The following is an 18,763-nucleotide window of genomic DNA, read 5'->3' on the forward strand; positions in this document are numbered from 1 at the left end:
ACGGCAAAACCACGGCCATCCTAGTTCCTAGGTCAAGTTCATTAGTTAGATCAAATAATTGCGAAACGAGTTCGAAAACGGGCTAGAAAACAAGTTAGAAACGACGTTGATCGATTGAGAAGATGTCACGCGAATGTGTATTCTACACGGCCTAAAGGGGGTCGAATTAGGTCACGAAGTTACGATATTAACGCTACTCATCGAGTGTTAATAGGAAGGTGCTAATCACGCACTCCTATGCTAGCGAGAAATCAAGTGAAAAGGGAGATGCGTTCATTAAGTTATAGAATTGTTAGTTGATTTTTAAAGCTATGTCGATGTCACCTAATATGTCTAATTAGGTTATTAAATTGATCTAATGTCGTCTAAATAAGTCATATGTTAACAATCATAGGTCGAACTAACATGCGAAGGGTCCTAGGGTAGGTCGAATTGGTCGAAACAAACGAGGGATCAAAAGCGAGGAACGAAGTTAGAAATTGTTTTATTAATGCCCTACCTTGAACACGAGGATATGTAAATGAGACGGGGTGTATGACCGACCGATGTGGCGGATTTCTTTCCCATCTCAATTCAACGTGGGTGTTCGTGGTGGTACTTTAACTCATACTCGGACTAAACTAGTTTCATAGTTAATGATATTAAACGATAAACAACGTAAAACTAACAATAAAAAACAAACATAAAAAAGAACGAAATAAAAAGGAGAAGAGGAGGATTTGATACACCCTCAACCTACATGTATCGTTGACACCGTCTTGGGTCGTAATCGATCGTAGATTTTATCTCGAGAGGCCGTCGTCGACGAAGGAACAAAGCAACAACACGTTTTTTTGCAAATCTGGACAGCAACTTTCAAACTGTAATTTCTCACTCGTTTCACGGTGAAAATTAGATTTAAAAGATGTTTTGAAAACTAGAAAGAGAGGAGAACAGAGATCTTAAAACAATCCCTGCTCGTTTTGAGTTATTGGGCACGAAAAACGAGCACAAACAGAACTGGACAGACAGGAAAAGCCGCGAAAACAGAGTGTATGTCACTCTGTTTTTCGAGGGGATTCGTGTACTCTCAAGGGCAATTTGGCTCGTGAATCTTTGTCTAAGATGTAGATGGATGTTGTGTGGTTAATTAGGAACAACAAACTCGAATTTTAATGGAGGTTTGAGGGTTGAACGAAGGGTTCCAAAGAGGACACACAAACTGATTCTCAGTTTTGTATGTCGGTTTTGTCGAGGCTTTTTGAGAGGCAATTAGGGTTTGTTTCTGGAGTTTAAAGCTTGTAAGTGACGGTAGTATATATGGAGAACTTAGAGGAATGAAAGTATGGCAGAGGGGAGGTATTTATAGGGAGTTAAAGTAGGGTAAAAGAGAGTAACAAGCAGTCGGGCTGCTCTGTTTCGCTGCTGCTGTCCAGCAGCTATTGTGAGCTCGTGTAGGGTTTTGGACGGGTGTTTCTTGGTGGTTAAGCTAGGGTAATATGGGTAGGATACTAGGGTATAGATTAGGGTTAATGGGCATGGGTTTAAGTGGTGTTTGGAGCGGTTTGGGGCTGTTTAGTGGACTCTGGTTGAAGGGTGACGGACTGGTTTGTGCTGCTGTTTGGGGCTCGAAAATAAGGAGGTATGGACGTGGGTTTGCATTGTATTAGGGCCTGGTTATGAGGGTGAGTGATGGGTTGGGTTATGGGTCAGGAATTGGTTCGAGTTTGCTTCGAAAATCGTGCTCAAATCAAGTTGAAAACGAGCTCAAAATCGCGTATAAAATCGTCGTAAAAAACGAGTTCTTCAAATACGATTTATAAAACGATTTAAATTGATTTTTCAAATCAATTAACTAAAGAATGATTTTTCACATCAAAAAATATATTTTATTTTCAATAAAATAAATTTAAGAAAATAAATTCAAGTTAAAACAATAAAATGAATTCACTCAAAAAAACATTTAATTTAAATATCAATTAAATTAATAAAATACTAAATCGACAACGCTCATTCTACATCGTAAAACGAGCCCAAATAATGACAATGACAACTAAAGAATACATGTGTCCTATCATCATCGGGTGTTTGTCGGGTTCTCTATAAATTCCAATATCGACGGATACGGGTATCTCTGAGCCCCACTTTGACCGAGGCTTGGACAAGGCGAAAGTCAAAGTATATCCCAGTCCCTCTCGACCCGAGGATTCTTCGGGTCGTTTATAGTCCATTAGACTTGCGTATATAAACTCGCCTTGACCATAAGAAGAGATCATACCGAAACTTCACTGGGATTGACTCTTGCTTCTGTTGTGTCAAATTATCGTTGTTGGTCGTCGACCCCTAAAACTGCATATATGGTGGGTTGAGCCTTATCCTCGGGCGCCTACGTATCCGTTTCTGACGGAATCAAACCCGCGTCGTAGTTCGGCAGCTGACACATGCCCAAAGTTTATCATCTGCTGGCGTATGTCCAAAATTCATCATCTCTGCGACATTTGCCCAAAATTTATCATCTGCTGGCGCTTGTCCGAATGGGACGGGACTTTCCAAGGAGGTTGTCGCCGCTTTCATCATTTGCTTTCAGCTACGGAATTCTTCCATTTCATACTCTTGTATTGAATTGAATTCTTGGTGGATGTCATCCTTTACATCCTGATAATGGTCTCTGAAGCCAACGGCTTGAGCCCCTGATTTGCAATGGCTCTAAAGTCGAAGACTTTAGAGCCCCCAGTTGAAGCATATCCTGCTATATTTGAAACACAAAAACGTACTAGCAATAATCATCACATAAGCACATTTGGATCATCAATCTTAAAATTGGATCATTTGAAAGATTGGGTCATAGTCCCGAAAATTGAATTTGAAAATTTTGAATAATTGGGTCATCGACCCGAATTTTGAATTTGACATCACTTGGAATGTTGGGCCATCGACCCGAAATTTTAATTTGAAACGAATCATTTGGGTGTTGGGTCGTCGACCCAAAATTTGATTTTGAACTCTGAGGTTTGAACCTTGACTTTGATCATCTATCCATAATGCGCAAAAAGTTTTTGAAATTTTGAAATTTTGAAATATTTGGCATTTTGAAATCGAACCTTGATGGGTGAGCATGAAATACGACTCAGACACTCTGTATGACTCGTAAACCACGTGGGCGTAGCCCGCTACCGTAAAACAAAAAAGGAAAATAAAACCGTAAGTGTGCACGGGTTTTAATTCGATTATTGACTTGTTGGGGGTAGAAATGTAAATTGGCCATTCTGGTGCCAAAAGATGGCAAATGGGAATCACAAGGTCGCCGGACTTGGGACGGAGATATCTTATGTCATGGGTGTGCTCCCGAGGGTACATGGGAATCAAGATCACTTGGCATTAACAAGGAGGATTAAACTCACAGAGCAACAACGTTGGCTTCGCCCAGACACTAAACACAGACTGATTTTATGAGAACACTTAGACATCACACATCACTCTTGTTGGGAACATTCTGTCACTCTTCTCCTCGCCTCCTTTCTTTTCAGCGAGTTTTTCATCATTTCTTGCCACCGCCTTCTTTCTTTTCAGCGGGCTTTTACTATTTTTCTTCCACGCCTTCATTCTTTTCAGCGGGTTTTTCATATTTTCTGTTCCCAATAAAAAAAACCCACACCTATCTGACTGAGCATCTTTGTCTACACCGTTATATAAGGCTCATTCCGAGACTAGACACTACTCATCTGAATCTATATCCTTATCCTAGCTTACATAAAGTACTAAGACCTACTCAAACAAAGGTGGCTTCATTTGGACTTGGTTAAGACCCGTAAGAAACCGACAAGATGACAACTTGGATGATGGGTGGATTGAATCCCTTATTCTGAAGGACTGCCTACGTATTCGCGTGGAGCGAAATCAAATCCGACGTAGTTCGATCTTGGTGCATAAACATGGCATTTTAATTGTGTGTACACACTCAAAGGTTTCACCTAAGGTATCATGTCGTATCCCATTCTAGCCTGTAAGGTACTGTTGTATCCCGTGTCTAGGGTTGGTACAAAAGGTTGTGATTCTTTGGGATGTGGAGCTTGGTAAAAAATAGGTTCGCAAGGTAAACCATCATTCTGAAGGTTCGTTTTGTGGTGTTAAGGCCAAACGCTATGGCCTATAACGTGGTTGGAAAAGGTGTCTCGGTTTTGATGAAATCCGAGTGCAAATGGGTTGGAAAACAATGTGGGTTCAAATCTCCATATCTGGACCCTAAAGGTCGGGGTGTAAAAAGACAAGCGGAATGATTCTCAAAATTCCTGACTATCCCCTTGTAACCGTCTCAGGAAGGACTTAGAGGGTAAAGAGGTCACTACTTACGCTTTTGGGCTTCGCCCATTGAACCTCAACTATGGGTACATGACTTGAATTCTGGCTTCCGTAACTTCGACATTCAACCAAAAAGCATTCCGCAATAACTTCAACATCTTTTTTCCTTTTTTCTTTTTCTTTCATCTTTTTTTCATTTTTCTTTTTTTTCATTTTTTTTCATTTTTCCAATTTTTCTCTTTTTCTCATTTTTCATTCTTTATCATCTTTTTTCTCTCTTTGAAAATGATCTTCTATTCATTCTCTTAGTCATAAATGGATACACCTTGAAAACTGGGCTTCGCCAACTAATTTGGGTAGGAACTAACAATTCCTTGTTAGAACGGGTTGATATCTTCTCTCTTCGAGATGGGATGATTTTGTTGGGGAAAAGGCTTGCCTTCCATCATCGATAGGGGAAACAAAGAGCTAGTCCGGGTTTGTCATAGAATCATCTAAAAGCTTGTCACAAACATTGGTTCAGATGGAGGTTTTCTACCACCAGACATGGAATAGGTAAAGGAATCAAACACGGGATCCTAGTGTACCTTACATTTTGAAACAGGACATATTTCTACCCCAGGGATTCCTTTGAGTGTGTTGTGCGTTTTATCATGTTTCGGAATGATTGAGGATTGGAAACAAGACATATTTGGAAACGAAACTGCAACTTTTTTATTGGAATGAGAAATGCTTAACAGACTCGAAGAAACGATTCCTAGGACACATCCTAGGTCATCGCGGAACAAACGACTCAAATTCAAAAAAAAAAAAAAAAGTTCTAGACTCGACTCGACTAAGATAAGAAAACAGATCCTGACTCATAATTTTCAAATCTGGTCTTGAGCTTTCTCTTGTTCAGCTGTCAGCTTAGATGCCCGGCTCTGGTCCTTGATCCCTTTGATGGTCTGCCTCCATCCCGAGGTAGTCCTCTGAGGATCTACGCCAGTGATGAAGGTTGGTGAATCGAATTGTCTTTTATTTACTTCGTTAATGAGAGGAGTACATTCTAGAGCGAGACTCCCGATTTGAATTTTATTCTCCGGGTTTGGCAAGAATTCACAGCAATCCACAAATATTTTCCCGATAAACACCCCTTTCAAGTGACATGGGCGGATAAGATGGGAATAATCGACATTGTCTTCGACAGAAACAAAGTTAGCGTGATCGCCAAATGGATTGGTGATGTTATTGGTTTTAACAGTTGGGATCGGGAGTGTTCCATTCTCAATCATGTCTTGGATTTCGTGCTTCAGTCGATAGCACCTTTCAGTATCATGGCCTTTCCCTTGATGAAAGGCACAGTAGGCATTTGTTTTATACCATTTACCTTGTTGTTCAGTGGGTGGATCCGGAGTTGGACCAATAGGCTTCAGCTTTCCCTGGGCTATGAGCCTTTGGAGAGCGTATGCGTAAGTGCACCCGATATCGGTGAATACCCTCGGAGCTTGGCGCGGAGGCCTTTTTGACTGTCCATCTAAGAGATTGACAGCTTCAACAAAGTGGGACGTTGCTGGTGCTTTTGCTTTAGATGACGAGGCCCCTTGGTATCCTTTTGGCTTCTCAAAAACCGCCATTGGACGTCATCCTCTACCTTTATCCCGATTCTTATCAATTCTTTGAAAGAACCAAAATTCAGTATTTCGAGCATTACGGTAAACAGGTCGTAGATTCTTTACGAACTTATCTACCATTTCAACTTCATCGGGCTTCTTGGCTAGTTTCACGCTTTTCCGCGCCATCTTGCGAGGAATTCAAGTAAAGCCTTGTTTTTCCTTCTGTGTCATTACCTCCAAAGTCCTTATGTTGGTTTGAATCTCGACATTGTCAGCATAGTGCTTACAGAACTCCACCATAATATCTTCGAAAGTGGGGAAGTTCTTAAGGTCAATATTATAGAACCACGCCTTCGGGTGTTCATCCAGAGATTGGGCAAAAATTTCAGAGAGCACGTCAGCAGGTACTCCCTTCAGTGCTAAGTACCCCTTATAGGCCTTAACATGGTGGACTGGATCTTCTGTGCCCTTAAACTTTGGGATATCAGTGAGAACCATGTTTGTGGGCAACTTATCCTGAACTGAGGCATAGGCCCTAGCATTTTCGTAATGGATGTTCTTCCCCTGGGAGAGTTTCAGACGGTCATCAATGAATTTGAACCGTTTCTCCAGATCAGTCAAAGGTGGGGTAGATGAAGAGGAATCTTCACCCAGCTTGGATTCGATCGCATCCATTCTGGTCATCATTAGGTTCACGGCCTCAGTGAGTTTGTTAACAGCATCTTCCATTGCTTGAAGTCGGGTTTTTGGCGGCCTTTCTACAAGAAAACCCCGAACCGAGTCAATATTCAAATGTAAGAGCCCCTGCACACTTAAGGACACGACACCAACTTGACTCAAACAAAGACTCGACTTATGACCGACTAACCAAAAGGTTCGACTCACGGTTGAATTTAGACCTCGATTCATTTTAGACTCGACAAAACGACATGACTCAAGCTGTCATAGCTCGATTCTAAACTGGACTCGGTGTGACTAAACCCGTGATTGGACTAACATAGCCCATAGGTTTAAGTGAAACGCCCTAAATGGCCTAGCTTGGACGTTTCTGTGGACTATCCTAGACCAATTGGTCGACCCACGTGACTCGAAGCCCAAGAGGTGAGCTCGGGTGACCCAACAAGGTCGTGTTCTAGACTCTTAGAACAAAACATGCCTAGCCAAACACGGCCAGGACCCGGACACGACTCGACGCATTTTATGCTTGGTTAATGTTCGAGAAATATTTTGGATTGAATTTAAAAAACGAAAGATCGATTTGAAAATGAGATTTAAAATGGGCAGCACGCTGGCTATAAAAGCTCATTTTTGGCCGAAAACTCTGGTCCTACTTGGGCAGCATTCCGCGTTTTGAAAATCATGCTATTTTGACAGTAAGTTTTTCAAAAGTTCGGTTTTGAAATCGATACGGAAAATTTGAAAAGACTCGGGAAATTCATTTCGCACATTGTCATTCTCATGTTATAAGGATGTATGCTCCTAGACATCTCTAAGTCTCGGCAAGTTTTCTACAAGAAGGTCTATGCCCTCCATCCTTTTTGGGTCTTATAGAGCAAGGGCCTTTAGGTAGAGTACCTAGAAGAGCATCCCCACCATCAAGAACCACGACGAGGCGGAGCGGAAGCAAGCAATGTGCGAGTTCCTGGCATAGTGGGACGTCGCCCCCCACGCATCACAAAGAAACGCTGGTCGGCCCGGGAAAGTCCTTAAGGGTTTATGCATGAATCGTAGCACTATGAGTAATGTTTTACTTTCCAATACTTTATTTTCAAGTTTCACCTCGGAGGAAAAGACCCTAGAAACAAAGTGTAACTAGTCCTCTTTTCCCCAGCGGAGTCGCCAAACTGTGGGCAACGCCCTCGGGAACTGCGTCCGCGGAATCCACACTAGGCATTATCGACTCGAGGTTCTTTCGAATCGAATTAAGACAAATTAGAGTCGCCACCAAGTTTTTTGGGAACTTGGAACCGTTCAAGTCAACTTTACACCTTTCGTCGAAAAGCATAAAGCCAATTGACTACGAGTGATTAAAGATAAAGACTTGTACCCTATATCACTCGATTTGAATGACTCTCGTAATCCAATGGTATTTAGACGGATCCACAAACCATAGATCTTGAGTAAGGGGTGAGGGTACGTGTTAGGAAGCCCATAAGGACACCTAACCCCGCCCGTCGATAACGGCCTCTACTAAGTCAAGTATCGGATTTCAAACAAGGTCATAGCTACTACGATATATGATATGCAAACATCGTTTTTAAAACCCTAACATGTGAAGTTTCTATGTCGATTTAGATGCAACTAAACTAACTTTGTCAAAGTTGTAATTTAGCATGTGGGTTGATTGATCTAACAACATACAAAGCAAACAAGGCTTAAGGGGAATGGGGGAGCCGTTGGGATCTATCCTATTACAACCCAGGCATTTCATGCCGACACAACGATAAATTAAAGATACAACTCGATCTAAAATACAACGCTATACACAAAACCGTACACGACACATTACACGGCCAATTCGGCCTAGGGAAACGTGCACAAGGGGGGGTGGTCCACGGCTTACATGACTCACGGCCTTGGGTCACTCCTCGTGATGCGTGCTTTCACTTAATCTTATCGAATTAGACACAGGGCCACACATCAAAGCATGCATTAGCATAAATCGGGCCATGTCGCTTTAAACAACATGCGATTTACTACGCTCTTACACGAATTGGAGCACAACCATCTAACCAAATAAGACTAAGGTTTTTGAAGAAGCTTTTGACTCGATAAAATTAAAAAAAACTTTAAAGTTACAACTCGATGAACAAATTATAAATTACAAGCAATGAAACAACAAAGAACAATTGGTACAAAAAAAAACGAAGCAAGAAGGACAAAGAAATCGGCCAACCTCACGGCCAAACCACGGCCATCCTAGTTCCTAGGTCAATTTCATTAGTTAGATCAAATAATTTCGAAACGAGTTCGAAAACGGGCTAGAAAACAAGTTAGAAACGACGTTGATCGATTGAGAAGATGTCACGCGAATGTGTATTCTACACGGCCTAAAGGGGGTCGAATTAGGTCACGAAGTTACGATATTAACGCTACTCATCGAGTGTTAATAGGAAGGTGCTAATCACGCACTCCTATGCTAGCGAGAAATCAAGTGAAAAGGGAGATGCGTTCATTAAGTTATAGAATTGTTAGTTGATTTTTAAAGCTATGTCGATGCCACCTAATATGTCTAATTAGGTTATTAAATTGATCTAATGTCGTCTAAATAAGTCATATGTTAACAATCATAGGTCGAACTAACATGCGAAGGGTCCTAGGGTAGGTCGAATTGGTCGAAACAAACGAGGGATCAAAAGCGAGGAACGAAATTAGAAATTGTTTTATTAATGCCCTACCTTGAACACGAGGATATGTAAATGAGACGGGGTGTACGACCGACCGATGTGGCGGATTTCTTTCCCATCTCAAGTCAACGCGGGTGTTCGTGGTGGTACTTTAACTCATACTCGGACTAAACTAGTTTCATAGTTAATGATATTAAACGATAAACAAAACGATAAACAACGTAAACCTAACAATAAAAAACAAACATAAAAAAGAACGAAATAAAAAGGAGAAGAGGAGGATTTGATGCACCCTCAACCTACATGTATCGTTGACACCGTCTTGGGTCGTAATCGATCGTAGACTTTATCTCGAGAGGCCGTCGTCGACGAAGGAACAAAGCAACAACACGTTTTTTTGCAAATCTGGACAGCAATTTTCAAACTGCAATTTCTCACTCGTTTCACGGTGAAAATTAGATTTAAAAGATGTTTTGAAAACTAGAAAGATAGGAGAACAGAGATCTTAAAACAATCCCTGCTTGTTTTGAGTTATTGGGCACGAAAAACGAGCACAAACAGAACTGGACAAACAGGAAAAGCCGCGAAAACAGAGTGTATGTCACTCTGTTTTTCGAGGGGATTCGTGTACTCTCAAGGGCAATTTGGCTCGTGAATCTTTGTCTAAGATGTAGATGGATGTTGTGTGGTTAATTAGGAACAACAAACTCGAATTTTAATGGAGGTTTGAGGGTTGAACGAAGGGTTCCAAAGAGGACACACAAACTGATTCTCAGTTTTGTATGTCGGTTTTGTCGAGGGTTTTTGAGAGGCAATTAGGGTTTGTTTCTGGAGTTTAAAGCTTATAAATGACGGTAGTATATATGGAGAACTTAGAGGAATGAAAGTATGGCAGAGGGGAGGTATTTATAGGGAGTTAAAGTAGGGTAAAAGAGAGCAACAAGCAGTCGAGCTGCTCTATTTCGTTGCTGCTGTCCAGCAGCTATTGTGAGCTCGTGTAGGGTTTTGGACGGGTGTTTCTTGGTGGTTAAGCTAGGGTAATATGGGTAGTATACTAGGGTATGGATTAGGGTTAATGGGCACGGGTTTAAGTGGTGTTTGGAGCGGGTTTGGGGCTGTTTAGTGGACTCGGGTTGAAGGGTGACGGACTGGTTTGTGCTGCTGTTTGGGGCTCGAAAATAAGGAGGTATGGACGTGGGTTTGCATGGTATTAGGGCCTGGTTATGAGGGTGAGTGATGGGTTGGGTTATGGGTCAGGAATTGGTTCGAGTTTGCTTCGAAAATCGTGCTCAAATCAAGTTGAAAACGAGCTCAAAATCGCGTATAAAATCGTCGTAAAAAACGAGTTCTTCAAATACGATTTATAAAACGATTTAAATTGATTTTTCAAATCAATTAACTAAAGAATGATTTTTCACATAAAAAAATATATTTTATTTTCAATAAAATAAATTTAAGAAAATAAATTCAAGTTAAAACAATAAAATGAATTCACTCAAAAAAACATTTAATTTAAATATCATTTAAATTAATAAAATACTAAATCAACAACGCTCATTCTACATCGTAAAACGAGCCCAAATAATGACAATGACAACTAAAGAATACATGTGTCCTATCATCATCGGGTGTTTGTCGGGTTCTCTATAAATTCCAATATCGACGGATACGGGTATCTACACTGTGGTTCGCGAGGTGCGCCCTCGGCTGAGTGGAGTCACTTGCGGGAGTGGCTTCACGCCCTTGATTTTCCCCTTGTGGAACCCGCCACAAGAGGGGATGTGCACATTAAGGAACATGGGTTTGCGCTCGGTATTGATGAGCGGGGCTTAGGTGGGAACGGCTACGGTCCCCCACTGGCGGTGTGGATTACTGGTTGCGGCCGTAATCTGGCAGGATAGACCTTCAGGCTAGTCAGGTGATTGGTGATGTGACGGTGTTGGAGGATTGTGTGTATTGTTGATATTGCTTTATCTTGTATTGTGTAATCAGTAACTGACCCCATTTAGTTGTTTTAAAAATTGTGGTGATCCATTCGGGGATGGTGAGCAGTTATTGAGTAGGTATGATATGGATGCTCGAGGGATAACTGGGATTGAGTCACCACGAGTCATCTAGAGTCTTCCGCTGTGTTATCAAACTTTACATTTCTTTTAGTTGGTTTTGGATTTGGAACAGTTGTATTTCTTTGGACAGTTTTGGTTTTGGTTTTGTATCACTTTAAACTTATCTATTAAAGTACATTCTTTTATGGTCCTTTTGATATACATTGTCTCGGGTAACCGAGATGGTAGTACTTTCATGTATTAGGTGGTCTTGGTAAGGCGCCTTAGTGTATGGGGGTGTTACAAAGTGGTATCAGAGCGACGATTTTGGAACTTTAAACTAATGAATCTAATGAACCTAGGGAGTCAAACTAAAATGTACCCGGGTAGGAGTTGTTAGGAGCTAATGCAAAGACTTGGGAAACGTCCTAAAGTCGTGAACTCGCCCTACAACTTTAAACCGGTCACTAAGGGAGTGTCATGGGATCGTTATGTGTTTATTAATGTTCAATTTAATATGTTGGGGTGGAATGGAGAATGTGGTGGAAAAAGGTGAAGTAGTTTTATATGGTAATATGTTGTGGATGATCATGTTGCATGATGGATGATTTAAAATGTGGCATAATATTAACATGTGAATAAGATTTTAGCGTTTGTTGTATACGTATATATATATTTTGTTGTGAAAAGTTATTAAGTTAAGGCATACGGGTAGTTAGAAAAGCCGGCATGACTCGATCGAGTGGGGGTTACTCGATTGAGTAGGGTGGACTTGATCGAGTGGACTGAGCTCGATCGTGTGGGTATAAGTTAACGTTGGGCAGTAGCTGCTATTTTGGGGAACTCGATCGACTAAGAGGATTACTCGATCGAGTGGGGGCTACTCGATCGAGTACGTAAGTGACTCGATCGAGTGCGTTTTTGTGTACGTTCTGGTCAGATTCTGGAGTTGAGGTACTCAATCGAGTAAGCGGGCAACTCGATCAAGTGGGTATAGTTACTCGATCGAGTAAGTGTTGTACAAGTCGTATATGCTTTGAGCCGTAGGCTATGTACTTACGTTTATCTCTCCTCTTATAGCTCAAAGATATGCCGCCAAAGAGATCTGCCATGTATGCTAGGGCGCAAGAGATGAATGTGGATGATATTGCCAAGATGCTTGAGCATTAGGATGCGCTTACCGAGGCTCTAAAAAGGTTTGGGAAAGACAAAGATGTGGGGGTAGACTTTGCCAAGATGAGCACTACGATATCCCGCTTCAACCCAAAGGAATATATGGGTACTGGTGCGCCAATTTTGCTCGACAATTGGCATAGGGAGATGGAGAACATCTTGGGAGTGGTTCATTATCCCGAGGACTTCAAAGTGGAACAAGTTGCGTTCTACTTGAGAGATGTTGCGGGAGAGTGGTGGGACAAGGTAAGGGAGAGTGACCTAGATCTCTACCTGAAGCAGGGTAAGTCAGCTATACCATGGGTTGAGTTCAAAAGAGCTATGCGCCGGGAGTTTGTTCCAGAACATGTTCGTAGTAAGCTGAGGGAGGAGTTTGATTCTTTCAAGATGACTTCTGATATGACTGTGGTTGAGTACTATCATAAATTGAATGAGAAATCGAGGTATACAGAGGACATGGGGCTGAGTCAGGAGAACTTGGCACTGCGGTTTGAGAAGGGGTTGACCTATGAGATTATGGAGAAGTTACCGGTTTGGGTCCTTACAGATGTTAAGGAAGTTTATGAGAGGGCAGGGAGAGCTGAGAGATTGGTCGAGATGGCCAAAGAGAACAAGGAGAGAGGTCCTGAAAAGAGACAGGCTGAGAGTGAGGGTGGTGGTCATTCTAGTTACAAGAGGGGTAATCATAACCAGGCAAGGGCTTACTCATCGGGATCAGGTTTTAGTGGTGGAGCGCTTATGATCGAGTAGGGGCCACTTGATCGAGTAAGTCACTTACTCGATCGAGTAAGTTGGTTGGTTATTTGTCGGGTTTAATTAGCAACGCGAGAAAGATATATAAACACCTTTCGTCAGTTTCTTTTCACTTTTTACCCTATTCTAAACTTCACAAAGATAAAAACAAAGTTACGTTGCTTCTCCCTTTCGCATTGCTATCGAATCCTAAGGCTTGTGACGTCGGAATCCAGAGTTCTTTACGCCATTGAGACCGTCGCGGTGTTGGTAAGATCCTAGTATGGTTTTTATATTGTTTTGATAATTTTGGTTTAAGCCCTAATTGGGTAGATTGGGGGTTTTGGGTGTATTATTGGTTTAGATGATGATTTTATGATTGTATGGTTGGTAGGAGGTGATTTTGTAGAGGAACGTTTCTGATTCGCTGATTGTGACGATTTTGGTGATTGCTTTTCCTGGTAGGGTTTCCCTACTCAGTATTGTTTACATGTATATTAGATGATTGGTTGGTTGTTGATTGTCGATTAATAGCAATTGATCTATATCGTATTGAATTGGTAATTGTTGATGTTGTAGTTGGTTGTTGTTGTTTGTCTGTGGTTCGCGAGGTGCGCCCTCGGCTGAGTGGAGTCACTTGCGGGAGTGGCTTCACGCCCTTGATTCGCCCCTTGTGGAACCCACCACAAGAGGAGATGTGCACATTAAGGAACGTGGGTTTGCGCTCGGTATTGATGAGCGGGGCTTTGGTGGGAACGGCTGCGGTCCCCCACTGGCGGTATGGATTACTGGTTGCGGCCGTAAACTGGCAGGACTAGACCTTCAGGCTAGTCAGGTGATTGATGATGTGACGGTGGTGGAGGATTGTGTGTATTGTTGATATTGCTTTATCTTGTATTGTGTAACAGTAACTGACCCCGTTTAATTGTTTTAAAAACTGTGGTGATCCATTCGGGGATGGTGAGAAGTTATTGAGCAGGTATGATATGGATGCGCGGGGGATAGCTGGGATTGAGTCACGACGAGTCGTCTAGAGTCTTCCGTTGTGTAATGAAACTTTACATTTCTTTTAGTTGGTTTTGGATTTGGAACAGTTGTATTTCTTTTGACAGTTTTGGTTTTGGTTTTGGTTTTGTATCACTTTAAACTTATCTATTAAAGTACGTTCTTTTATGGTCCTTTTGATATACATTGGCTTGGGTAACCGAGATGGTAGCAGTTTCATGAATTAGGTGGTCTTGGTAAGGCACCTTAGTGTACGGGGGTGTTACATGCAAGCCATGAGTGCGCATGTGACGTTAATAGCCACGTCCCATACAATGTTTGTTAGAAGATTTCCATAGTAATGGCTATGGTTTTCATCTATATGTATTGCGATGATTGACCACTCGTTTATCTATCTCACGTGACTTAAGTACCAGTCTTGTATAATTTGGATAGTTGCATATGTCACATTTCATTGGAATTCGTGCTTGTGATTAACTAACCGTATCTATGTTCTCCTTTACTTCACTTATTTAAATATGCATGTGACATGCTTTCTCTTATTATTCTAACATGAATGATCCCATGCTTATTTGTTCAAGGGAATTGTATCTCGTATTTATTATGCCTTGTCTTATTTGAGTTCTTTATTATGTTCATTTTGATATAATGTGGCTGGGAGAACCTTGAGTTACTCCCCACTGACATTTATGGGGTGAAGACATGTGTGAGGCAGCGAGCACCTTGACCGTTGGATTTTTGTCTATCGTTATACTTAGACTCACCTTTTAGACTTGTTATTCGTGGGATATCTTTTCCCCCTTATTTTCTAGACTTGGTTTCTAATAACCTAAGTTTGCTTATCGTTGCACTTGTTTAATTTTAATAGTGACCCCCGCATGTTAAACTTTAACTAGTAATAAAAAGTTTTTAAAATTTCATAATTTCGCTTAAATTTATTAGTTATATTTTTCGCAATATCGCGGGTAGAGATGATCAAAAGCGGGCTTGGGCCGGACACGGGTCGGGCCCAGCAGCTAAAAAGTGTCTGGTGGGCCTTATTTTTTTACCCTGAGCCCGCTAAGCGGGCAAATTTTCACTGTCCGTACCCGCCCACTTCAAGAGAGCGGGTCGGTCCGCGGGCCTGACTTAAATCAAATACATAAATTAGTGTTTCGTATTTTGCTACATCCCACTAAAACTTAACAATTGTCTTTAAAAGCTTACTCTTAAGAAAATATATTAATTTTCAAAAGATAAGTTTAATATATTTTGGAAAAAACACAAGTTTGGCAATGTCGAATACCGACAATCTCCCACTTATACGTAAGGCATAAGTATTCATTTGCGCTACCTAATTGGTTTAGAGTGTACAAATTGTAAATGAAATGAGCAGAGAACGTTGGAGGATTGAGGGTGTGAGGACTTTTATGAGGTTACTTTTAATAGCGGGCCTAGCGGGCCGTACATGGGCAATTTGTTTAGTCCAAACTCATCCATTTATTCTAGCGGGCCTAGTTTCTTGGCCGTTACCCGTTTAGTTTTTGATTTTTCTTGTCCAAGCCCACTATTTTAGCGGGCTGGACAGGATGGGCGAAACGGGCCGGCCCGCACTTGATCAACTCTAAATCGCGGGGTGTCACACTTATCTGGTATACAGGATTTGCAGTCTGCGGTTGCGGGTTCTCTCGTCACAAAAAGAAAAAAAAACTTTCATTTAAGACATATATATATCCGTCTAACAATAAAACATGTCAAATAAAATAGACGAGACAAAAATCAGTTTGTCTAATACAAGACGAACTCTTGTTTCATTCATCTATACAAATACTATTTGACTCGTTTTATATTTAAGAGGGATATACCTCTCTTAAGAAAAACCAATGGTTCAATTAGAATCGTCTCCATGTATTTCTCTCCCTTTTTATCCATTACCACTAATATACTTAATATTATACTCCATATGCTACAAGTATTTTTCTCCAACATATCATCAATTAGTTCTATTTATAACAATTAAACTAGTTTTGTTACCCGTGAAAATCACAGGTTATCTCTAGGAAAATTAAAAAATTTAGATAGTTTATTTTTTTGTGAATATCAAATGAAATCGGAATTTACTTCATCATTGATACATATTCCTATTCTTTAATTTTGATCATCATCTAATAAAAAATCATAAATTTTAGAATTTGATTATGTATGAATTAGAAAACTTTAAAACCAAATTAAAATATTGAAGTTGTTAGTTGTATAAAAAGTGAATTTACCTGTGGAGTGTGCATGACATCAAGAGTTAGCCGCTAATCATACGACTTCACCACAAGGTCTTCCTTTCGTACCGCCTACAAAACAAAAGTACAACAAAAAACAATACACAAATTAGTAATTCGTCATTCCAAATTCAAGTTAAAGAAAATACTACAAATTTTTACCACCCCCAAATGATTGTTGTGGAGGAAAACAAATGAGGCGATCTTAAATAGGAGAGGCTAAATAATGCTAATTTGGAAGTTAAATGATGTATACTACAATTAGTGTTCACTAACTTAAATGACATAAATATTAATTAGGAAAAAAACAAAAGCATTCAAAGGGTTGTATATAATGGGTTGCTTTATATAATCTTTATGGTGGTAGGAATTATTGCAAAATTAGTATGAGAGTTAAATGGAGTAACGGTTAGGCTAGGGTAGGGAATTAGAAGAGACTTGTGAGAAAATTCGACGATGCCTCTAAAAAAATCATTGGACTTATATGAAAATTATCGTGGTTGAACTTAAATAATGGTTGAATATAAAATGCCATAATTTTACGTTTAAGAATATTATTAAGTTACTCATTTGTTTTTTTTTTCAAGTTTGTGTAATTTTAAATAAAAAAATAAATGTATAACTTTTATAAGCTATATTACTATGAAAAATTTTAATCGATTAACTAACATTTTTTTTATTGTAAAATGGGAATTTTAATTGTAAATTAAGAAATTTTGATGTGAATTTTGGTAAGTTACATCTTTTTTTTTTTGAATTTTTTAGTTCAGCCATGAAATATAGTTTGTAATTTTGAAGTGTTAGATTCATCAATCTCAAAAGTTTACATATTGAATATGTGATCAATTAATTTAGTCATAAAATTAATTCTAGATTTTATGCATGCAAAACAAAATACAAGAGTGAAGAAAATCGGTCCCTTACAAACGTATTTTCGGCTATTAGGGCACTAGTAAGGTCTCCTACCTTACTTAGTTCTTGAGCTTTCCAAATGGATGAACAAGATTCAATTTAGAATCTCTCCTCAAGGATTGTACCAAGAAAATCACTCTTAATACAAATATTAATTTGATTACTAGAATTAATATTTGTTCCCTTAAAATTACTAATATTATATATATACTACTTCTAGTATTGTTGAATAATATTAGAGATTTTATGTGAGTTTTTATGATTTTTGTTCAACAACAAAAACTTAGAGAGATAAGCAAATATTCAAAGTGAATAATAAATCTTAGAATGAATTAGTCTAAAAATAAGAAGAGAGACCCTTCTCTTCTCTAGGGTGGCCGGGTAGAGGGAGGGGGAAGAGTGCCCAATAGATTTTATAGTTGCTCTTCACAAGAACAATAGGTATGCAAAACTATAATTAGTAGGCAATGATCATGTATCCCACTAATTAATAGATTAATGCACAATAATCCTCCCTACCCATATTACACGGCTCACCCATATTAAAATGGGTCCATTTTAAGTTTGTCAATTTGTTAATATGTATTGTGTGACATATTTGACATGTTACTTAACATGTTTAAATAATGCATTTTTAACAAATTAAAAATCATTACATAAACAAAATAAATCACATATAAAAATTAACTAGTAATTCACAATTACTAATACTTAAAATGGGTCATATGATTATAAATCACAACTACTTGTATTTATAATAAATAATTCATTCTTATCTCAATTGTTTCATAAACAATAAATAAACCTTAAGTAATAAAACAATTTAATTACTTATCACTAATCTTATTTAATCAAATTACAATAAGATACGTATTATAACTCACAAAATCATTTGTTCAATTTCAAGGAATTAATTAACTTGTATCGTCATACAATTAATTAATTAGTCAATTAAGAATGTTTCCTTAGAGGTATGACCTTAAGGTATCAACTGATCACCACCGTCGCACGACAGTAATGTCAAACTCTAGTCAGCCAATCATTACCGATTAATGTGGATCAGTTGACAATAAAATGTTACATTTCCTTATGTATTCTTAATATGAGATTTAAACATGTGATCGCATTATTATCGAGTACACATACTCCAACAATCTCCCACTTGTCCGCGACAAGTGTGCGTCACCAATTCTCTTGTCTTATTACTATCTCCCACTCAATGCAAGGTGTCTTGCAGGTCGTACTTGCATTTGATCATATCTTCAGTGGTTTCCTCGATCTGGAGAACAACTGTCTGACCGGAGTTATCTACCATAGTTACCTTCCGAGCGTGGCCACGCATTTCCAGTTCATTGCTCCTCGAGTGGCCTTGAGATATAAGATAACCCTGACGGGGATGGACAATTCCTATTGCACTCTTCCCT

This window comes from Silene latifolia, chromosome X (assembly GCF_048544455.1).
Source record: "Silene latifolia isolate original U9 population chromosome X, ASM4854445v1, whole genome shotgun sequence".
Classification (NCBI taxonomy): domain Eukaryota; kingdom Viridiplantae; phylum Streptophyta; class Magnoliopsida; order Caryophyllales; family Caryophyllaceae; genus Silene; species Silene latifolia.